Genomic DNA, 25,110 nt, shown 5'->3' on the forward strand with positions numbered 1-25,110 from the left:
TGTGTGTGTGTGTGTGTGTGTGTGTGTGTGTGTGTGTGTGTGTGTGTATCTGTTTTAAGGACATGTTGGAGGAGGTTATTGAGAGGATGTGATGCCAGTTGACCTACAAGCTGTACCTGGGCAACTGGAGGCTCCTAGCCCCCTCCCTCGTCCTTGGAATGTATGTCCTGCCCATCATTTCCACAACCAGAACTGTTTTCAAGGATATAGCTTTGAGAGAGCAATGTGTTGTTGAGACCATCCAGATGATATATATGTGACTAAACCCAGGTAAGGCCTCCATACAAACTTTTCAAGATTCTGGCAGGTGGGTGCGGATATCTACCTTGTCCTGTGGTTGCTGAAGACATGCCTCATAGGTAAGTTCCCTTGCTTATTAAAACTGCCACCTACCAATCTGGAGTGGTCTGCCTCTTTCTTGGGTCTTTCCTTACCCTCTATATACAAGAGGCCAGTTTCAGATTTCATCTGGAAAGCTCCCAACTTTGCAAACCAACAGTACTACATTCTGGGCAAGTATTTATAAATACTGAGAACATGGGGGAGTCTCAGCACTATATCCTATCAAAACCCATTAAAGGGGGCAGGGGGGCTAATGCTGGAGAATCAGAGTCCAACAAGTACACAATGATGATCTGAAATTATTTGAATAGCTCTAATGTAGATGAAGTGTAGCTGTTATATGCATATCTAGGATCAATGAGTCAGTCACAAAAGAATACGATTCTGGCTCAATAAAAGGAAAAATATTCAATGATAATGTCTAAAATGAAATCAGCTTCTTTAAAAGAGGATAATGTTTTTTAATCTCCTCAGGTTTTTATAAAGTCTGAAGGCGGTTTGTCAATGATGTTGAAGGGGAACTTATATTATTTAGGAATGTCATGCACAGCATTGTGGCTGTAGTTAATAATACTGTATTGCATATCTGAAAGTTGTTAAGAGAGTAAATCTTAAAAGTTCTCATCACAAGAAAAAAACTGTAACTATGTGTGGTGACGATGTATCTAGAATTACTGTGGTGATCATTTTGCGGTATATACTAATACCAATCATTATGCTGTACACTTGAAACTAACATTATATGTCAGTTATAGATTTTTTTTAATTTTAAGAAAAAGGATTTTCCTTGGAGACCTACTACTCCAAAGCACAGGTTATCCATGATAAAACAAGCAGTTTGATAGTAGAAGACTATTGTTAAAACTAACTTCTAGGAACCAAAGCAAATTTCATTCCTCCGACCTATGGGCTTTTTTCATATTCTTTAGATTTATTTGCTTGATTTATTGCTTTCTGGATTATTCAAGAAATACAAGAATATAATTTTATTGAAAAGTTAAAAAAAAGGAACGTAAACATTCAATATGGCAGAGATGGGAGGGTAAGGACAAAACTTAACATAGATAATTTATAAAATATCTCCCAATCTTGTGATCCTCCTATTAGAAGTTTTACATTTTTTTCCCCTCAAGGAACTCAATTAGCGATTTGAGAAGAGATGAAGAGGTTTAGGATTATTGTTTCATAACTGGTATAAGAGTAATCCAAAGATTGAGTAATAGCAAATGATAGAATATAATAATGTAAGAGCAAAAGTTGGATTTGATGCCTCTGGGTAACCAATTACTAACTTAAGAAATATGGCTGTGACTTGGACTCTATAAAGAAAACTTTTGAACTGTTGAACCAGTTCATCTGATTTGTCTTTGAAATATAAACTGATTTTCCCCCCTTTAAAGTCTAACACACTGGGTAGTAAATAATGACTGTCAAATTGCTCTACAATTCTCCAAGAAGTCCTTCTAGGTTGACGGGATTTTCTGTATACCTGGTTAGTGATAAGAATGACTCTATTTCCTATAAAATGAATCTGAAGAACTCTATCAGTGTTCTAGGGATGATGTAGCTTCTGAATGTAAAATTCCAAAGTTTAAGAACATAAACTGGGACAACCTAGTCTGGAGCAAACCTGGGGTAGTTTAGCAATCAGGAAAAGTTGATTTCTGCCTTTAGTCAATCTCAAACAAGTTTGAGGTATCATGAAATACCATGTGACCTTCCATAAGGACATTGGACTAGAGCAATCATTAAGAGTCTGCCAGCTCTCATACTTTATTGTTTTGCATAAAATTGTTGGCTACTAGGATCTGAGACAAAGATCACAGACTGAGAGGCTATGAAATAGATCTGCTTCACAGATGTGCTTTGTTTGCCCCCTCCCATTCTACTTTCAAACAATTTGAATTGGATGGCAACATTAACAAGTTAGGACTATCCTATCACCTTTTGGATACAATATAACCTCACCAAAGGAGTGACTATCTCATTATATTCATTGATCACACCATATTCAATTGCAGGGGATTACCCAGGGCCTTGATACCAGGAAATGGGAATCTAGAAATTATCTTAGAATTCTTCCAACTGTAGACATCCTTAATTTTAAGGATTTGGAAGACATTTTAGTGTTGAAATCCCAGTTCCTTTTCTGAATACCAATTATATCATCTGTAAAATGGAGATATAATACCAAACCTTACAGCTTGGGAAGAGAGAACAAGAGAGAACTTAATGTAGAAATAGGTCTGCTAAAATTCTTGTTACAACTGCTGTTGTTTGGTTTGGGTTATTACAGATTGACCATCAGGGCTTTTCACTCTGAAATTATAAACGACAGTCTAATACTAAACCTTTACTAAGATGGAAACCATGAACTTAAGTTCCTGTTCTGACTGCTACTTACCAGCTTGTCATTGACACTGAGCCTTACTTGCAGAAGAAGCCTCACAAGTTTGCTACAGAATAAATCAGATAATTGATGGGGGACTCTTAGCATGCTATGGTTATCATTAGTTTCAGAACACTCCTATGGATTGGGTGCATTCCTGCTTGTGGCTTACTAATTTAGGTTCTCCCAAGGGGTTGTTAAGAAACTTGGATGTTCCTATCTCCCTTAGGCCAGAAATCCTGATGTTGCAACCACCCTGATTTGATGACTGGAGATCTAACTTTTCTTTCTGTATTTATGATTCACTCTAAAGACAGTCCTGAGCACAGGTTTAGGTCATTATATAATGAGAATCTTAGAATTTAAAAGCACATTCAAGTTAATGAAGTCTACCCACTTCTATTGGATAATGGTGAACATCAAAACAGAAACTAATGAAGCTAAGATTGAAAGGCACATTCTACTCAGTTTCTCTCTCTAGCATGAAATGTTGGGATTCTACCCTTGGCTTTCAGGCAGAGACAGTTAGTTGTCCACAGCAGGGAACAATGATCTTATGAGGCTAAATGGAATCCCTCCAATCCATTCTCCTTTAGGCATCTTTGTTAAGTCTATCTGAATGTAGGGGACACTTGAAATCCTGTTGTGACTAGTCCATTCAAGACCAGACACATTAGAGACTGAGGAAGATTTGGTGACTGTTACGTGACTATCTTTCATGTGTCATAGTTACTTGAGACCATGGACTGTTCATCTATATGCTCCTTCACAGAAGTTAGTTTTTTGTTTTCTACAGCAAAGGATACACATATATCTTTCAAGAGAGTTATATACTTATGAATTTGTTGGATCCCTACAACAACTCTTTGGATAGTCAAGAATAGGTATCACTCCCACTTTACAGAGAAGGAATATAAGGTAGACTGACTTGTTCAAAATTAATAGAACAAATAAGCAGCAAAACTAGAATGGGAATTAAGGTTTCCCTGATTGGTTCTGTGCAGTTTCTGCCTATTCTACTTTTGGATGTAGGATCTGCCTTAAAGCCACTTTAAAATTGCCTATGTAGACCAAACTGACAAAGCAACTTCTCAAAAGTCTTTCAACTTGTGTTCTCCCTACTGGTTGAGCCTTTATTTCTATACTAGAAAACTCATTTTCCTGAATTACTTGTATGAATTCCTTAATTCAGCACAATTATCAATTAATTTACTAAAAAGGTAGTTTGTATGATCCTTTCCCTTAAATGCAATTACATTCAAATGTGGATTGCACGCAATACTGAAAAGAAAATCACCCAGATAACACTGATTATTCATTGAGTTACCATGAAATATGGAGTGGATCCTACAATTACTAATGTAACTCCATTTATCTACATGGTAATTCTCAACAATGCTAAGTTCTATTGGCCATTTGTAGGTTGATATTGTTATATAGTACCAACAGATGTTAAATTAGTTTATAAAAACACCTAGGAACAACTGTAGGAGCAGATTGCTTGTAAGTAATAGGCAAGATTACAAAATTCAGATAACATGAAATGCAAAAGGTTTATACTGAGACAAAGAAAAAGTACATATAAATATTAGAGACAAGATGTTGAATGAACCAAATTAAGATAAAACCAAAACAAATAGGTTCAATATACGTTAATAACATTAATGATAAAGATAGTTCAGTAGGTTCCTTCCTACCAGGGAACATCCATGCATCTCTCATCCATCTTTGAGATGTTTGTTATTATACATTCTTTTGAAATTCATGATAGTGTTTTCTACATATAAATGTATATGTCACATACAGAAAATTAGCAATTCATAGAGAATGATGCATAATATTTACCTGAAAATTAGGGGGTGGTAAAAAGTTCCATATACCCTCAAACTCTATGAATAAACTCGTGATTATAGTCAGTGGAATTGGGAAATTTCAACTGTATTCTAATGGAAACGCTAGTGCCACCTTCACATAAGCAACACTTCAATATAATGAGGCTGGATTTGATTCCAATTTTCTCTCCAGAGGTTGTATTATATAATAAGAACAACAACAATAACACAACAAATCTTTAAGTAGAAAACAAAACAAACATCAAAAATAGAAAGGCTTTCTACCCTCCAGAAGTTGTTGTAGTCCACATTAGCTTAAATAAGATCAAAATTTCTCAACCGTAGTTACAGATGATTTGAGATAAACATTGGTATGAGGGACGACATGTTGGGAGATGGTATTTATGGTATTTCACTGTAAAAATATGCCAGAATCTTTGATGAAAAATATGTATTCTTGCTGAAAACTGTTAACTAATAAGAATTTTTGATATCTGAATTTGTAGGGGAGAAGAGAGGTCCTTTTGGCGAGAAATTTGAAAAATGTGTACAGAGTAGATTTTAAAAAGCATTTTAATTCTGTTCAGTAAAATCATTTATTACTCCTGCTACAAAAGAGCCAGCCCTGTTGATTCTCAATGCTTTTTAATGCACTGTGACTAGCATTACAATGACTGAGGCAACACAGTGAGTGGAGGAAAAAGTTCTCTCTCCCTCTCCCTCTCTCTCTCCCCGTTCAATATGCTGGAAGAAAATATCACAGACTCCATTGAAGGTAATAGGTTTAGATCACCATTACACTTTCTAGTCAATGAGCTGAGGCTGTTTGGGCCATTTCTGTTGGAAAATTCACCTGTTTGAAAAGATTCATTATATTCAATGCAGTAGAACAAAACAGCAGAGCAGTGAGCCTGCTACACCTCCGGCCTAGGCCGTTCCTTCTTTCTGTTGCAGATACATTCCAGTCCTGGCTGCGCAGCCAGATCTAATTGAAATATATGGAAACTTCAGAAGCAGAGCCATTGAAAAAACACAGTAGACAAAGCGGGCATAAATTTTGTTACCTTCTCCATACTTTTCAGCACTCCTTCCTCCCTGTTCTATCCTGAATATGTTGCCTTCCTTTGCCCTCCTCCCAGGCTTCTTGGAACTCTCTGTTAAAATGCTCCATGCTAGGCTATTCTTTATGAGAAGCTCTGGCCTCGTGTCATCTCATTCCTTCTGTTATCCTTGTCCTGGGCCCAGCCCCATGATGTATGTCTCTGCTAGGTGATTAAAATGATATCATACCTAGTCTCAGATGTTCATGCAAATATTGGGGTAATGGCTTACCCTTTCCAGATACTCTAGCACATTACAAGATTCTAATCTTATCCTTAATAAGAATCTTCACCAAGAGCTTAGGAGAAGGAAACAGTTTATTCCACTTTTCTGCAAGCCTGATTCAAAGGTGTTTGGCAGTAGAATTGTGGCTCATTCTCTCACCAAATTGGTGATGTTGATAAGTGACATATTGGGGGTGGGTGTAGGGGGTCTTCAGTCAATGCATAAACTCCCTCAGTTTCTCTATTTCCACTTGTTTTAATCTGGTATTTCTTCAGTTTTTATGTAAAGTGATATGTAAATGCAGCTTCACATCCTCTCTCCAAACAGATAGCTGTCCCTAAGTCTGATCTAAAGTATTACTGGAACCAACACTGGGTATATTCAGATGTTTCTGTTCCTGAACCTGAAATTGAACAATTGCCTGAGTTGGTTATAGTAGCTTTTCTTTTTCTTTCTTTCTTTCTTTCTTTTTCTTTTTCTTTCTTTCTTTCTTCTTTCTTTCTTTCTTTCTTTCTTTCTTTCTTTCTTTCTTTCTTTCTTTCTTCCTTCCTTCCTTCCTTTCTTTCTTTCTTTCTTTCTTTTCTTTTCTTTTCTTTTTCTTTCTTTTTAAGGCAATTTGCCTGGTAGTTAACAACCAAGTTCAGTCAGCAAGTAAGTTTTGAGTCTCAGGTCGGTGACTTAGAAATATGACCATAGCAAGTTAATGTTATGGTTTAGTTCTTTCATCTACCAAATCTCTAGATACTTTATGGCATTTAGGGATAGAATGCTTACTTCAGAGTTGTTGTAGATTTGGAAGATAAAGAGTATATAAAGCACTTAAAGTCTTAGGAAATAACTCACCTTGTAAATAACTGTTTTTTAAAATGATTTTACTACTTTTATGAATGAAACAATCAAAATGATCCAGCCCCTAAGATGTTTATATGAAAGCACTTGTCAGAGTTCTTTCATTTGATAAATAGTGGTCACTCTGGAGGTTGGGACACTCACATTAAAGAGTACAAATGGTGGGACACCTGGGTAGCTCAGTCAGTTGGGCATCTAGTCCCACTCGTATTCTCCCCCTCCAAAATAAATAAATAAATCTTTGTAAAAAAAAAAAATAAGGAGTACAAACGGAGGGAAATAGAGAAAGATCAACAGGGCCCCACTTCCTCCCAAGATAGACACTGAAAGAACATGTAAGGAACACATTCTGACCAATCAAATGACACAAAACTTAGTTATTGAAAAACACTTTGGCATTATCACCCTATCAGTGATGTTTATGCTGGGTAAGAGACTATTAAAAGTTCAGATTCCAAAGCTCTGGACATCCTTAGGCCCTCAAATCATTTAGCCAAGCAAAGAGAATTCTCATGCTAATGAGGGCAAAAAAAATGGATTCCCCAGTTTACAGAGTATACCAAACTGAACAAAATTGTCAGCATAACATTTAAATTACTTTTTTGATAAGCTTGGCTATTTACAAATCATCAGACAATTATATCTTCCAAAAACTATTTAGCATCAATTCACTCTGCCTTTTCAACAGTGCACTTGACTAATTCCAAATAAATTGAAAAAAATTACTTTGCAGATTGCAAGAAACTGACCAAAAACAATCGCTGGGGTTTTAAATTATATATTGTTGAGCAAAAGAGTTTTCCTTTGCGTTATCATCCATGTTCCAGACATTAACCCTTTAGAACAGAAAGACAGACAATGAACACAAGACCTAAGATGAAGCACCATTTTAAGAATTACTGTTAAACAATTTTCATGATCATTTAAACATTATATTCAATGGCACAGTATGAGGTCATTCCCTAACATACCCTTGGTATTGAAATTCCTGATTATTAATTACAATCTCTTTAGTAGAAGAGAAATTAGAACCCATAGAATGATGCTAATATTCTATGGGGATCCAAATCTAGGCCTTAAGAATCACAACATTTTCTAACAAAGCAGTGAAATCATTCAAGTCGACTCCTCTCCACAGATACTCTCAGAGGTCCTCAGTACTCCATTCCTTAAAACACGTCGTGAGCTCTCTCCTAAAACCTGTTGTGGGGAAAAGATCTAAGTGGGAGGAATTTCCTCCTGAAATCTCCCCGTTTGAACAACTCCACTAAAGGAAGCTCTGAGGTCAGAAAGCAGTACTGGCTTCTGGGAATCATGCACAATAAATGCTGTCTCAGTGTATCCAGATCTCGGGTATGTATGTATGGTTTGGGTATGAAGTACTTTGTAGTCAAATACAGGGTATTCCTCTTATTCAAACAATGTCTTAGTCACCTCCACAATCAACTGATATTTATTAAGAGAAGGTGTTTTTATTATGTTAGCTTCAGCAATCCTTAATGAGAAAAATAAGTCTATTCACTTAAAATTAAACAATAATATGTAATATAAATTCAAATATCGATTGTAAATAAGTCCATAACTTCTTTTTTGTCTGGGCACCTTTTCTGGCATTCTCCATTTGCCTTTGGAAATGATAGCCTTGCCCCCATGAAGACTGAAGTGGCTGCTCCGACAAGTTATAATACACAAATTCCCCTGATTCAGTGTGCACCTTCCACATAGCCTTGTCCTTGAGCATGCATGTCCTTGTGTGCTGGACTAATCTGGTGTGTGGTGTTGGTGCAAACCACTGAGGTGATGAATTCTTCTTGATCAAAGAGATGGGAATGATAGATATAATGTCCATCAAAGATCTTTTAAAATCCAGTCGAAGAAAGACATTCATAGGGGACTGAAAGCAGAGATAGAGCTGTGAGAGAGATAGATAAAAAAGCCACCTCCCACATCAACTTCTCTGGGTACTATTCTGCTCCCAAAGAAAAGAGGGGCTTCTGAGGGGTAGGCAGAATGATACATAACACCTTTAACCCTGTAAATCAGGGTCTTGTGGGGACTTGAGAAAGGTAAAAAGATTGCCATTGCTTCAGCTCATCTCTTCTATCAGGGGATGACATTACAGGACAGTGATTAAGTAAAGAGGTATTAACAGTCCAGTGGCCAAAAATCCTCCACTGAGGACAGTTTTGGGCAAAAGTAATTAATTTGATTTACAATAGCTACTGGTCCTAGAATACACTTGAGCCTCCTGTCTCTCTGTAATTGTTAAAAAGAGAGTGAAGCAGTGCAGAGAGACATGTTTTAACCCTTTGTTATTTATAGTACTGTTGTCATTCTTATCTTAGTGGTTATTTTATCTACTATATGGTCCTAGGTTTAATTTCATTCAAAAGTCATAATAGTATCTTAGCTGAAGTGCTTACAACTGATCATTCATTTAGCTTCAGGGCATGAATACCAAAGAAAAAAGATACCAATTAAATTTCAATTGGCTATTTTTTAAAGGGCAAGCAGCAGTATCCCCATTTCAATTTAATTAACTGAGAGAGAGTTAAAGAAACAAAAAACTGTACTTTCATATTTTGTACTTACATTTCTAGAGTTTTCCAAATAATTTCTTTTCTAGATAAACAGGAATTGAATATCAAAAACCATTAAGGAGGGGCCCTGGGTGGCACAGTCAGTTGGGGGTCTGACTTTTGGTTTCGGCTCAGGTCGTGATCTCAGGGTCCTGAGATTGAGCCCCGCGTTGGGCTCCACACTCAGTGTGGCATCTGCTTAGGACACTCTCTCCCTGTCCCTTCTGCCCCTCCACCATTCTCTCTCTCAAATAAATAAATAAATCTTAAAAAAAAAAAAGAAAGAAAACATAGTACTGGCTACATGAGGCCATTACCATTGCCATGATTACAAATTTGTAATATATTTTGCCACAAACCCAAACAATCTCTGTGATAGTGGAACATACTCCATTTTCTTTCTTTTTCAGCTTAAAGCCACTAGAAAGACAGGGGTCTCTGCTTCCCATGCAGCCTGAAAACTTGTCAAACCATCCCAGAGAAACGCAAAAATGACATTTTTCAGGGAGGACAGAATATTCCTCTATTGATAGAAAGTGAAGTACAAGAAAAGGAAGGAAACAAATATAGAAAATTATTTTCCTTTAAGCCATAAAGTTTATTTTCTTCCTTTCTTCTCACATTTGTTTTCCGGCCAGGACAAAGCTAGCTTTATGTTCAGTTAGAGAGCTCACAACAACTGAGCACTGTGATATGAGGGTTACAGGGCTTGTCCTCAACCTAAAACCATACTGCAATTTCTACCATTATTGTGCTCTTTTCAGAAACTCTCTAAATGTGAAAATCTTACCAGAAATGTGAAGTTGTTGTGACTTCATGTCAATTTGGCTACTTACTTCCCTAAAGTAAGGACCTGAGGAAATAGTAGTTTTTGTTGTTTAAAAGTTTAATTGGAAAAATCTCTGGAAGGTGGGTGCTGTTTTTAGGGTACCGGAAGGGAGTGTGAGGTGCAGGTATTTGGATTTAGAGATGAGGAAACCAGCAATAGTAGAGTTAAAAAATTCTATTATCTATCATCTATCTGTCTATCTATCTATCTATCTATCTATCTATCTATCTATCTATCTATCATGTATCTACCTATGTCCCTAAAGAAAGAGAGAAAAGAAAATTTGTCTGCAATGCTAGGCATAGAAAACATATGGTGGATGAATTGATATATTTAGAGATTGATAAAAAACAATGCGGTCCCACTCTCAGCAATCTCATTTCTTGTTTCACTTTTGTCAGAATTTCAGTTTACAGACAGAACTCAGTCTCTAAGCACTGTTAATGAGTAGTTGTGTTTTCAGCGCCCACAGCTTGTGCTGGTCTTTCTTCCTTGAAGACCATCCAAATAGGTTGTTATTAGAAGATGGGGATCCTGCCCCATTTCTGCCATGAGGCTGTGACTGGGTAGCTACCTGAGCTCCCAAAGCCTTACTTATCTAAACAATTCTGCAAGTATTTGTTGAGCCCCTTTAATGCTAGGTTCCACTCTAGACACTGGGAATACATTCAGGAACAAAGCAAAGTCCCTGCCAGACCAGACAGAGAAACAACAAATGAATCGACATGGAAATATGTCAACAGGAGAAGGTTTGGGAGAAAAGGAAAGCTAGCTGAAGGGACAGGCAGCTAGGGTAGGGTGTGCAGTTTCCTTTAGGGAGGTTAACAAAGGTCTTCCTGAAAAGGTTTGGTCTAAGAAGAGAACTGAAGGACTTGAAGAGTTCAGTGTGGATTCTGGAAGCACTGAGGCCTGTGGTGGGAACAAGCTTGATATTTCTCTGGGTGTACCAGGGCCATTGCATCCAGAGTGTGGGGAGCAAGGCAGAGGTGGTAGGAGAGGAAGGTCAAGAGAAGGGGCTTAGGAAGGATGTGGAGGAGGAAGACTGGATTCCACCCAATAGGCTTTGAAGTCAGAGTAAGAACTTTGCTTTACTGTGCATGAGAAGAGAAACTATTGTAGAATTTTGAGCAGAAGATGAACTTGATTGTATTTACATCTGATGAGAATGTGAATGATATTTATATCTACATCCTGGACTGTTATGAAAATGAAATGAGATAATGCCCAAAAAGCCAGCACATAAAAATTGCCAGCAGGCTTGTTTGGTGCCTGCTAAGTCTAAATATACAAATTGTAAAACCTGTTCCAAGTGTTCATCTGCTTTGTTAGTGTTCTTTCCCATGTGGGCTTTATCTCTTAACCAACCTATAAACACCTTGGAAACAGGGCCTGTTTTGTTCCTTTCTTTCTGTCAAAGAACCTAGATTTGCACATAGTGGCTGACTTCAGATTTTTGGGAACTGATTGCTTAGTATAGGTATTAATAAAAATGTCTAAGTGTTAGCTAAGCATCAGCCCCCAGTGCAAGCCAGTCGTATTATCTATGGGAAAGAATATATGAGCAAGGCTGGCAACAGCCTCCTCGTGAAGAATCGGAGCAATCCATCCCCTGGTAATTCTTCACACAGAACTTTATTCCCTCCCAAAGGTCTTTGTTTTCCAAATTATCCTCAAAGTACCTAGCAAGGAACCGGATATCATTTTAAACATTATGGTCTAAGACTGTTCAATGAGACTGCGAATGAAAAGGAATGATCCCACAGTCCATATTTACATTTTTTTCAAATTTAGTGAAAATGTTCCTCCTCCCGCCTCATCTTAGCACCACGGTCTTTCATTTGAAGTTATTCTTTCTGAAATCGGTCAAAATCTGTGTTGACTCTCCATAGTGAGCTCAGAAGGGCCGAGAGGATGCAGCGGACATACTGGGTGTACCCCTGCCTGGGGCCACAGGTGGTAGTGGGCAGAACACTGAATCGCACTCAGAGGATGCAGGTTCCAGTCTGACTCTGCCAGGGTAGGCGACAGGACCCAGGCTGGCCATTACTGCCCAGTGTCTTCACTACAGAAGCCGGTACAGGCATATGCCGCATAAAAATCAGAGAGATGTAGTGATAACCGAGGGTGAAAATATGTACAGAATCAATTCTTAAATTGTCCCAAGGAGTCAGGGTGCTCCTTCTCCCAAATAAAGCATACATGGGCACTTAGACAAACAAAAGTGCAGGTTGTAAATACTATAGTAAATTTTTTCAAAGAGTGAATAATATGCACTGTAGTAATCCAAGACAGCTCCTTAGAGCAGGCAAGCTTTAAAATGAACCGAAGAGATGCAATTTTCCAATTTTACTTTGTAATTCAGTATCAGGATTTTGGTGAAGTCACTGTTTAGCTTCATCTAACTTGTCCACTTTGTCTTTTTTCTCGGTCTTTACCTTTTAAGAATTCCAGGTATAGATTATAAAATCTATATTTTAAATTAATTTAACCAAGAAGATCCTCTTTGTTCTTTTATGTATTCCTTATATTTTTTTTCCAGACCTTGAATTTTCTTTATTTTTTTCTCCTCTTGAGTCAGAGTTTCCTGACCCTGCAGATGCAAGGATGTGCCACACTTGTGTATCACACTTGCCCTCAAAAATCCGTCCAGGAGTCCTAGTTTGTATAAGCACTGTCTACCTCTGGCAGCCATTTTGCACTTCATGCTTCCCTCATTAATGTGCTAGAAATGTAGCTGATTGCCTCTGTGGCCCCTTAATTAAAGACAATTAAAAGTTGCTGGGTTACCATGGGGATGACTGATTACCCAGCGGAGTTCCCATTTGAGAAGATGAACCCTCAATAGTCCTCTTGCATGAGAAACAAGGACTTAGCCCTCAGGCCCCTTTATTTCATTCCCACATACTAGGAAGTTACCTAAGCTTTTATTAAGATTGGAACTCCAGGTCCCTTTTTGAATGGAGTCAAACTCCAAAACAATTTCTCAAGTGTCTCTTTAGGCCTTCTTTGAAATCTCTTCTTGAATCTGCCATCACAGAATGGTAGAGATAGAAGGGTACTTAGAAAGCTAATTAAATTAGTGAAGCAAGTCAGCCAACTCTTACCGTCTCAGTCTGGACCATGTCTGCAATTTGGCGAGCGAGGCTTCCGGGGTTCTAGCTGTCCTCCTTGTCCTCAGCCCAGTCTGTATTAGGTGGTATTCAGAATAATGTATACTGTCCCTGACTATTTGCTGCAGTTCTCAGTTCACAAAGGCAGGCACAGATGATTTCCCGATTGCTATTTCCCCCCCTGGTCCCCTTTTTGCCTGGTCCACTCCCTATCTTTGATAATTGACCGCAGTAAGGAGAAGATGGAGAAACAGAAAATCTAATTCTTCCATTTAGTCTGATTTTTTAGAATTATAACCAACCTGATTCTTCTTCCTAGCTCCTATATTATTTCTCCTTATTTTGCTTTAGTGAACTACTTTCCTTCCATCAAGGAGAGTCTTCCTTAAAAATGTCACTGTTACCCCATGAATCAGTAACACATGTAAACAGTGCCTCAACTTCCTGGTTGGCCTGCCATTTTAGTGCTATGTGAAAGGCTGAGTTTTCTGCCCCCCCCCACCCCCCAACTGGATCTGTACACTGACTGGCTGTTTTACTCCCCGTGGTCCTCATCCAATCCTAGAATACAGAACCCTCTGGAAGGGGAAATCACAACATACCCACACAACTCCCAAAACATTTTGCCTTTTTTAAGTTACTCAAAAGATATTTAAGTACTTTATATTTAAAGGTGAATAGAGGCCCTGTGGGCCCCTCTTATGTCTACGTAGAAAAATTCACACTTCTTCCTCATTTGTCTGACAGGGCATCCAAGACTTTGGTCCTTACTGTTTTCAGTGGATTCTATCTTTAAGAGTTCTAGGTAGGTTCTTACTATGATCGTGGCTGCCTAAACCATTACTTGACAAAGTGTGTCCTCTGTTCTGTTTGTCTTGCACCCCTGCATCACTGGTCCCCATGTTAAGAACAGAAATAAATCTTTGTAGAGGCTCCTGGACCTGGCACTGGGGGCAGAGGAAGATGGGTACCCTTAGAGAAAGATCTCATATTACCTAAATGGACTGCATATACTATTTCATTTGATAAACTGAACTACAGAATAAACCTTACGCTCTACAGTGGTTAGCACTATTTTTTTTCTTTCTTCTTCTCCTTTTTTCTTATTTTTTTTTAATTAGAATTTTAGAATGTCTACTTACTCCCAGTCATTCTTACCATTTAAAATGCCTGGTTAAAGGGGTGAGAATGATAACCCACAAATGCATTCCACCCAAGAGAAATAAGAGAAAGCTACCTTCGATTTATTCCCTACATCTCTTCTCCTTCCACCTACTGCTGTGCAAGTTACTCACAAAAATACATTACATTTGGACTCTTAAAAAAATTGATTATTATTACAGCAATATTCTCAAATGTACTCTGCCTGTAACACCCCAGCAGTCCTTGATTGATTTGCTACCTTAAAAATAAAATAATCTTAATAATTTTTAAAACCAATAAGCAGAAACTAATTTCAAGAGCCTGCTCTGTGCATGTCAGATCCAAGGCATGGCACTTAGTATTTTCCACAGATAATGGAAGCATAATAGGTGTGAAAGGCTGACAATTTGGACTTTGTAGGTGGTGGGGAAAGGGTCACTCGTGAGGCCACCTGTCCTTTGTTCCTGCTCAGCACAGCCATGTTTCAAGTAGTCCCAGGGTAAGGTTCCCTCGCACTGTGCTCTCAGCAGGACGCTAGCCTGACCTGTAGAGACCACCTCGGAGAGCGTGTGTAGTTCACTTTCCAGGACCGGCTCTGTCCTTGATCTCCGTGCTGTGACTGACATCAAGGTGACCAATTAGCGGGCACCGTGACGGTGTTTTCTGTGATGTTGTAAGGGCACTGAGGTCGCGGCGATTCGGGCCCTGCTAAATCCCAGGAGGCTGCACAAAGCCATGTCTCTGAAGTCTGACTTCAACACAGCATCCCACAAATGAAGGTATGGCTCCTTTTTTGAACTTGACCAGGAACCTGCTTGCTGAGCAGGAGAGTGAAATGCAGCTGCTACAGCAATTTTGAATAGTAAAGACATTTGCTGATTGCCAAAACTGAGCTTTACCCTGTGACGAGGTAAACCGGGTCATTCTCAAGGGGAGATGAAGGCAAGACGACTAGGAAAGAAAAGACGGCTTGCACAGTTTTAGGGCCTAGAGGACTGTGAGTGAGCAAGCACACAAAAACGTTTTCTTTCACCTTCCTTCTCCACTAAACAATTTGCTAATATTTATTTTACATCAGGGGGACAGTCATGGAATCTTATTTTATGTCTCTTTAAAATTTGCAAAGAGCTTTGCCACTCTAACAACCTTGTGAGTTAAAGAGGTGAATTAGCTTTAAGTATCTGTTGAAGGAAATTAAGACTTCTAGAAGTCACCTCCCCCCCATCTTGTCTTCTCCACTCATTTGTATTCTTTGCTCCAGTTGTTGGCAACAGGACAGAGCCAGGCCAGTAAGCCCAGGATGAGGAGCTGGACTCCTTGACTGGAAGGCCAAAGTATCAGCAGGCAGGCAGCCCTGGGAGTCCCAGGCAGGAGGCCAGGGGCAGCTCTGATGATCAGAGTCTGGCATATGGAAGATCAGAGACTATCAGTGCATACAAGTCAAGGAGCGGCCCAAAGGTGAATTTTTTTAACCTGTAGCCAGACCAGTTCTATGATCTGTTTTATTCTACTGAGATAGAATGGCTCTGGTATGACTGACAGATTTAGCAAATAAAAATATAGGCCATCAGTTAAGTTTGAATGTTGGATAAACAAAAACAAAAACAAAATTTAGTATAAATCTGTCCCAAATATTGCATGAGACATACTTATACTAATATATATATATTCATATATACGAATACATATGAATCGTCATTTTTTACCTGAAATTCAAATTGAGCCTGGTGTCCGGTGTTTTATCTGGCAGACATAGGTTCACACTGGGACAAGGAAAGGAATGGAGCTGGAAGAGTTCTGACACCACCTGGTAAAAGTTATCAGTCAGTGCTGGAGGGCAGCAGGAGCCAAGGATATAAAGACTCTGAGATTTCCAACCCTGCTTTATAGTACATAGCATCTTATTATTCTGTTTTCTTCTCAGTCAAAAGTGTATAGAAAAACGCACTGGGCTATTACTGACATGGAAGTCACTTTGGACTTGGTGCTGGTCAGAGCCAGTTCACAGCATCGACTACTTCCTGTTTGCTTCCTTCTTCCTCTCATGTCCAGAGCCCTCAGAGTTCCTTTTGGCTCTCACTTCCCCAATCATGTTTCAGGCATTTCTCTCCCAACACACACACACACACACACACACACACACGTAATCAGCTCAGTGTCCCTATCTTCTCAATTTCCTATAAAGTGGCTGAAGCAAATTCTGTAGACCAGGTTGCGCTAAGTCTTAATGGATGGTGATAGTTTAAATTGCCAACACACACAATTAATGCCCTTCAGGGGTTTATCTTGAAATAATGGGTGAAGTGCAAATCTCTTGTAGCCAGCAAAAGGACGTTTTCCAATTGGGGAGACCTTCACTGTTTCTCAAGTCAGGTCATACTGAAGACTGCTTGGAAGTAGAAATGGCTCTGCCTTCAGGGAATAGGAAAACCTTTGGACTCTGGGGTAACATTTAGCCTAACTTCCAAATGATAGTCCCTGTTTTCCGAGAGAGCTGACGTAGAGCCACACCCACTTTGATCCTTTGGCCTGCTTCAAGAGCTCTGGTCTCACACAGTAACTCAAGCTCTGATAATGCCTGCCTATCTGGATGACAATATTACAAATGACTGCACGCTCATCCCCATCCCTGCCCATTTTTTTTCCTGCCCATTTTCAAAAAAATAGAAAGAAAGAAGGAAAGGAAGGAAGGCAGAGGAGGAAAGGGGAAAAAAAGGAACACTCACTGGTATGTACCCCAAAGGGACACACATGAATCTAGTTATAAAAATAACTCCGTGATTTTCGAATGAGAAAGGCTACAAAATGTGCAAATGCCAAGTGTCATTATAATCACAGAGTTCATCTTCCTAAAGAAGCTCATAATTTCTCAGACATTTACAACAGCTCTCTCTGCCCCCATGGAGATGAGTTATAATCAGATGCAACCACAGGCCATTGTCTCTGAGCCAAACTCAAAGGCTCTCTCCATTAAAAAGAGACAAACAACAACAACAAAAAAACCAACATTACTCATTTGTCTTTATTTTGTATAGTGATTCTAACTGGGGAGCAAGACACCAGACCAAACATCACGCTACCCTCTGAGGCTGGGCTGCTGCCGCCTTTTAATCTAAGAGCAAATCGCTGCTCTGCTTGGCATTGGTGTGGAGAAAGGAATAATAACCATTTCCAACTGCAAACCTCTTTCTTATCCCTCTTGGCTATTTACCCTTTCTGTCCTCTCTCCACTTCTTTCTGTCTGTCTTCTTTTCCTCCATCTTCCTTTCCTCGCCCACGCTCCTCTCCTCCCAGCGCCCTCTTCCGTTCTTGTCTCTTCCTTCCCCTCTCCTCCCTCCTTTCGGTGTGCTGGTGCCGGGACCCTCATCCATAACGCCAGTGACTGTTTTTAACTGACAACGGAATTGCCAGTGTGAGTTTCCCATGCTCTGGTTTATTTTCAGTATGGGTTGTTTTTGGTAGGATTTCAAACTGTATTTACAAAAAGGGAGAAAATGAGCCCATTAATCTCCTTTGCTTTCTCATTCCAGCTTGCTCTATTTCTTCAAACTTTTTTTTCTTTCTCTGAAACAGACTTTGAAAATAGACTTTGATACCAATAAAATTAACCTGATCAAGTTGTGTCAACTGGAATTCCAAGATGTGCAGAGTCCAGTTATCATCCCTACCCCTGGTACGTGACCTCGCTGGCATGTCTCCTCCAGGTGAGAAACCCTGGAAGACAAGAGGAGAGCTTCGCAGGGGACAGCCCTCTGGGAGGTAGACTTTTGTCCCCATTAGTCCTTGCCCCCATGTTTCTGTGGCTTCCTATTTTGCTCTCCCCCTTGTCACTAGGTCCCTCTCAGCTATTCAAAGCCTTCATTCCTGTACCGCCATTTTCTCCTTGCTAGTGGATCGTTTCTGTAAGTCTCAGGACATGTTATAATCTGAAAAGAAAATGGACACCAGTAACAACCACCACCAAACCAGCCTCCTGAATGCTCCCATCCTACTCCAGCTACTGTTCCATTTCTCTTCTCCCTTCAGAGCAAAACTTTCAAAAACATTGCCTAGATTGCCACCTTCATGTCCTTGATGCAATGCACTTTTTATGCTACTCTGAGCAGACGTCCCCAACACACCCCAAATTGTTCTTGTCAAAGTTGCCAATAACTACCAAGCTGCTAAATCGGAAGATCAAATTCTTGTATCTTTGTTGATCTGTAGAAATGTTGGCCTAGGGTGGACAACTGAAGACTGATGCGTAAGGAACAGAAGTTTCGCCTGGGAAAGAAGGGTTGATTCAACAATAAAGTGTCAGTGCTGAAGGCAATGAGGTGGGTTGATGCCCTAAATCCTGGCCCTCTCCAGCTCCCATCAACTGAGAACTGAGATCAGGGCTGCAGAGTTATAAAATTGGAAGAATGAGAAGCTAAAAGAACCATTTGTCTGAAATCACCTTGGATATTGGGGATACAATTGTGGAGCAGGGGCAGTAGAAACATTTTATTTATTTATTTGTTTCTTCATCCCTCATTCATTCATTTAAATGTAAGTGTAATTCACATATGGTGTTATAATGGTTTCAGGCATATAATATTTCAACAATTCTATACGTTACTCAGTGCTCATCTACGTAAGTGTACTCTTAATTCCTTTTATCTATTTCACCCATCCTCCCACCCACCTCCCCTCTGGAAACCACCAGTTTTTTCTCTGTATTTAAGGCTGTTTTGTTTGTTTGTCTCTTTTTTTTCTTTGTTCATTTGTTTTATTTCTTAAATTCCACCTAGGAGGGAAGCCATATGGTATTTTTCTTTCTCTGTCTGACTTGTTTCACTTACCATTATGCCCTCTAGGTCCACCCATGTTGCTGCAAATGGCAAGATCTAGTTCTTTTTTATGCCAAGTGATATTCCATGATATATGTGTATATGTACATACATATACATACGTATCTATATATATACACACACACGCAACACATCTTCTTTATCCATTCATCTATTGATGAACACTTAGGTAGAAACATTTTTATAATAATAGCGATGGCCTCAAGAATGGCATCATTATATTGGTGATAGTTGAACATGGTCACAGAAGTACTGGTGGAATTGGATTTGTTCATCTGTCCAGAGCAATTTTCTAATTATTTTATCTGTGTTTTTCAATATCTTACATGTGACCTATCTCCTTATCCAAAGTTGATTTAATAACATATAAACCCATTTCTTGCAAAATCAGGTACTGGCACATTAACAATGTTGCTTTGAGGGCTACTGGGTTGTGAGGTGTGCTTGTCCAGTGGGGACAGCCCACAGCTGCTCAGTATAGGAGCCCTGCCTCTGCTCTTCGCTTCCCCTCCACTACTCTTATCAAGCTGTCACTTCATGTTGTCAGTGTTCCTCCTGCCTCTAATCTGCTGTGAACTGAGGAAACAAAAAGAAGGGTGTTGAAACTGTGTCTAAAATAAGACCAAGGAGGGTCTAAGTGAAGACCATGAGAATAACAAGAAATTTTGAATATTTAAGACCTCTAACTTTCTCAATCTGCCTAACTAGGAGCATCCTCCCTCACTGTTATGTCACATATGGTATCATGCCTGGGTGTTCATGTCACGCTCAGTATCATATAACTGACTAGAGATCCAGTATTTAGATTCCATTCCAACTCTTAATTTCCCATGAGTCCTACAACCCAGATTAATCTCCCATCCTCTCAGGTACTATTGCTTTAAATGTCTACAATCTATTGGCACTCAGTAAAGACTTCCTTATATCTTTATCTTTCTCTAAATTTATATAGTCTCTACAAGTAATTTATAGGTTCTTTGAGTCAGAGACTACTTTCTTGGTTTGGTTTTGTTTTACTTCATTTGTTTTAGGTATTTATATCTTACCTTGTGCCCAAAATGATTTTAAGTGACTAACAAAATTACTCAAAATTCTGTAAGATAAATGCATGAAGAAGAGAAAAAATAAGAAGACATAAAATCATGGTAGAAAATAAGATAAATTCAAGGATGAGATTAATACACAGAAGTGTTTGCTGTGAAGTTCTCTACAGTCCTTTAAATGGGTTGTTGTTTGTATGTCTCATCTTCCTAATAGCCAACTCGAAGATGGATTCATGAACAGGTACTTAATTGACAATAGATGTAACACAGACAAACAATCAATCACACAAAAAGTCTAGTTGCTCTGAGAAAGCCTACTTTTTCCTCATTTTCAGGAAAAAAAAAAATCTCCAGGGGTCTTCATAAACCTGAGGCTGTGTCAAGCAGTGAACAAAGGTTTTAATTTAATGTGTAGCATCTACACATTAAATATCAGCAAAAGAGTTTGACATGGCTATTTTGTATAATGTCCCTCAGCCCAGACTGAGGCACATGATCAAGGATTAGGTTTTCTACATTGTTACACTCACATTGATTCAGACCATTGATATAAACAATATTCAAAGGAAAAACAAGCCGCCTTATGCCCCTGGAAGAAGCCAGCACAAATTGAACACACACATACACACACCCTGTGCATGTTCATTTTAGATTAGTTTGTGCTTTTATTTGGCTCTGAGAGTAAATGGGACATTTCTAATGAGTGCTCATCATTTTGGCAGCCAGACTACACACAGATGATATGAGCCGCTAACCACCAGGGACAATGTTTGCCCAGATGTGACTCTATCTTATGCTACAAAGCATTGTAAATGTCAAACCCCTGGTTGGTATGCAATTCTCCATTTACCATACACAAAGCCTGCTGAAGAACAAAAGGTGCCAGATATGGATGTGTAAATCATCATAATGGGACCAACAGATCAACAACATCACCCCTTAGAAATAGGATAGCCTGAGGTCACGCTTCTTAGATCACTAGCCCCTTTTCTAAATGTCCTTTTTTGTTTGTCCTGTTTTTCAAGAGGCACCACGGGCTTTTTGTAATTAAAGTTGTATTGATTTTGTATTTTTAAAAAAGGATTATAAAAAGACTAGCATGAACCAGAACAAAGGCAGATAATGGATGGTAAACATGAGAAAAGATAACAGCCCAAAAATGTGCTCATAATAATTCTCATATACCTGTTCACCAAAGTTGATTCAGATACCACTTTGTTTCAGATGCCATCATGTGTACCAACAGTTTTCAACAGTGATCCTAGTCAGGGACTTCCATTGACCATAGCATTGATTTGGGAGGATAGACGGCGGGGGAGGGGGCCTCCGTCAGCTGCTTCTGGCAAGTGAGAGAGCCGCGGAGCACAAAATCGGAACTTTTAGAAGTCGGCTCCGCTGAGGGATGTCGCTCCAGCGGCTAAGCGGGGGGTGGAACCCTCGTGGGACAGTATGGTCTCAGGACCCTCTGGGTCACAGAAAGACCGGGGGTGCCTGAGTGCGGCAGAGCTCCGAGGTATCAGAGTGGGGAAGCCGGCTACAGAGATGGAGACGAGGCGCGGGCTCTCAGCTCGGGGTTGCCATAAACTGTGATCCACGGCCCAGTCGGGCCACTGCTCCTCCAGCAGGGACCCAACAAGCAGCGGATCCAGGGAGACTCCCCTTCCTCCCCTGGGAGGAGCGGCGCAGGAGCACACTGCAGGGATCTGCTGGGTTTGGAGACTCCACACGGGGTCGGGTGCCAGAGATAGAAACGCTCGGTCACAGGCCGGGTGAGCACGGAGTGCGGCCAGAGACCGGGGACACGGGAGTGACTGCTTTTCTCTGGGGGCGCACTGAGGAGCGGGACCCCAAGTTCTCGGCTCCTCTGGGCGGAGATTGGGAGGCCACCATTTTCACTCTGGTCCTCCAAAGCTGTACCAGAGCTTGCAGGGAAACAAAAGCTCCTGAGAGCAAACCGAAGCAGCTTGCTTAGCCCGGACCGACAAGGGTGGGGCAATTCCGCCTCCGGCAAAGACATTTGGGAACCACGGCAACAGGCCCCTCCCCCAGAAGATCAGCACGAACAGCCAGCAAGCCAAGACCAAGTTTACCGATCAAGGAGAACAGGAGAACTCCAGCGCTAGGGGAATACTGCACATAGATTTCATGGCTTTTTTACCATGATTCATTAGTTTTTCAAAGTTAATTTTTTTAACTGTTTTTTTTTGAATTTTTCTTTTTCCCTTTTCAACCAACATCTTATCAATCCCTTTTTAAAAAAAAAACATTTTTTATTTTTCTTTTTTAGAGTCATATTTTATCCGTTCATAGTAGTTACCCTTATTTTTGGCATATATATATGTTGTTCTCTCTTTAAAATTTTGAGATACAATTTCTTCTAACAGATCAAAATATACCCTAAATCACTGGTGTATGGCTTTGATCTAGTTTCCTGCCTGATCACATTCTCTCCTTTTTTTTTTTTTAAATCTTCTTTCTTTTTTCAAACAACTTCTTATCTTATCAATTCCTTTTATAAAATCTTTTATAATTTTCATCTTTACAGTCATCTTCCATCCCTTCATTGTATCAACCCTTATTTTGTACATATATAAGTCTTTCTTCCTTTAAAATTTTAGGAGGCACTTTCTTCTAACAGACCAAAATACGCCCAAAATCCAGTGTGTGGCACTGATCTCTGCACTAGCCTGATCATATTCTGTTTTTTTTTTTGTTTTGTTCTGTTTTTGTTTGTTTTTATCTTTTTCTTTTTCTTTTTTTTCTCCTCTTTCTTTTTTCTTTCTTTCCCTTTCCTTTCCCCTGGTTTCAGGTCTTTTCTGATTTGTCTAGAGTATATTTGCTGGGGACGTTGTTAACCTCTTAGCATTTTGTTCTCTCATTCATCTATTCTCCTCTGGACAAAATGACAAGATGAAAAAAAATCACCTCAGCAAAAAGAACAAGAGGTAGTACCGTCTGCCAGGGACCTACCCAATACGGATATTAGTACGATGTCGGACCTAGAGTTCAGAATCATGACCTTAAAGATATTAGCTGGGCTTGAAAAAAGCGTGGAAGTTATTAGAGAAACGCTTTCTGGAGAAATAAAAGAACTAAAATCTAACCAAGTCGAAATCAAAAAAGCTATTAATGAGGTGCAATCAAAAATGGGGGCACTAACTGCTAGGATAAATGAGGCAGAAGAAAGAATCAGTGATATAGAAGACCAAATGATGGAAAATAAAGAGGCTGAGAAAAAGAGAGTGAAACAACTACAGCATCAGGAGGGCAGAATTCAAGAGATAAGCAATACGATAAGATGAAACAACATTAGAATAATTGGGATCCCAGAAGAAGAAGAAAGAGAGAGAAGGGCAGAAGGTATATTGGAGCAAATAATAGCAGAGAACTTCCCTAATGTGAGGAAGGAAACAGGCATCAAAATCCAGGAGGCAGAGAGAACCCCTCTCAAAATCAATAAAAATAGGTCAACACCCCGACAGCTAATAGTAAAACTTACGAGTCTCAGAGACAAAGGGAAAGTCCTGAAAGCAGCTTGAGAGAAGAGATATGTAACCTATAATGGTAGAAACATTAGATTGGCAACAGACCTATCCACAGAGACCTGGCAGACCAGAAAGGACTGGCATGATATATTCAGAGCACTAAACGAGAACAATATGTAGCCAAGAATACTGTATCCAGCTAGGCTGTCATTGAAAATTGAAGGAGAGATAAAAAGCTTCCAGGACACACAAAAACTAAAGGAATTTGCAAACACGAAACCAGCCCTCCAAGAAATATTGAAAGGGGTCCTCTAAGCAAAGAGAGAGACTAAAAGCAGCATAGATCAGAAAGGAACACAGACAATATACAGTCACAGTCACCTTACAGGCAATACAATGGCACTAAATTCATATCTTTCAATAGTTACCCTGAATGTAAATGGGCTAAATGCCCCAATCAAAAGACACAGGCTATCAGATTGGATTAAAAAACAGGACCCATCAATATGCTGTCTGCAAGAGACTCATTTTAGACCCAAAGACACCCCCAGATTGAAAGTGAGGGGGTGGAAAACCATTTACCATGCTAATGGACACCAAAAGAAAGCTGGGGTGGCAATCCTTATATCAGACAAACTAGATTTTAAAACAAAGACTGTAATAAGAGATGAGGAAGGACACTATATCCTACTTAAAGGGTCTATCCAACAAGAAGATCTAACAATTGTAAATATCTATGCCCCTAACATGGGAGCAGCCAATTTTATAAGGAAATTAATAACAAAATCAAAGAAACACATTGACAAAAATACAATAATAGTGGGGGACTTTAACACCCCCCTGACTGAAATGGACAGATCACCAAAACAAAAGATCAACAAGGAAATAAAGACTTTAAATGAAACACTGGACCAAATGGACTTCACAGACATATTCAAAACATTCCATCCCAAAGCAACGGAATACACATTCTTCTCTAGTGCCCATTGACGATAGCATTTATGATTATAGGCTTTCTATGCAAACTCATTAATTCATCCCAAAGAGATGTTTGTTCCAGAATCACAAATATAGCAGTTGAGAACTGATGATAAAAAACTATTTAGAACTCTAGGAGCCTCTTTTATTCCAGCGTTGCTGTTCACCCACAGAATGGCCAGGCTGACATTATCCTCGGGAGGCATATTAAGGTAATGATTAATTTTGCCATAATAGCAACAAAGGTAATTGGGAGTACTAAAGAGAAAAACCTGACCACTTCCACGGCTCTGTTCTCAGGGTCTACTCTAACTCTCAGTACATTTTTGAATATTAATTATAGGGTGTAATACAAACAAAAGAACCTGCGGGT

General features: G+C 39.4%; 1 pseudogene; it reads right to left on the reverse strand.

The window, feature by feature from the left end:
- LOC112835002 (small ribosomal subunit protein eS7-like) overlaps nucleotides 1–17,770 on the reverse strand; it is a 165,327-nt pseudogene extending 147,557 nt beyond the window's left edge.
- Between the last annotated feature and the right edge of the window lie 7,340 nt (nucleotides 17,771–25,110).

This window comes from Callorhinus ursinus, unplaced genomic scaffold (assembly GCF_003265705.2).
Source record: "Callorhinus ursinus isolate GAN/ISIS: 27379988/994484 unplaced genomic scaffold, GSC_fseal_2.0 scaffold11, whole genome shotgun sequence".
Lineage (NCBI taxonomy): Eukaryota > Metazoa > Chordata > Mammalia > Carnivora > Otariidae > Callorhinus > Callorhinus ursinus.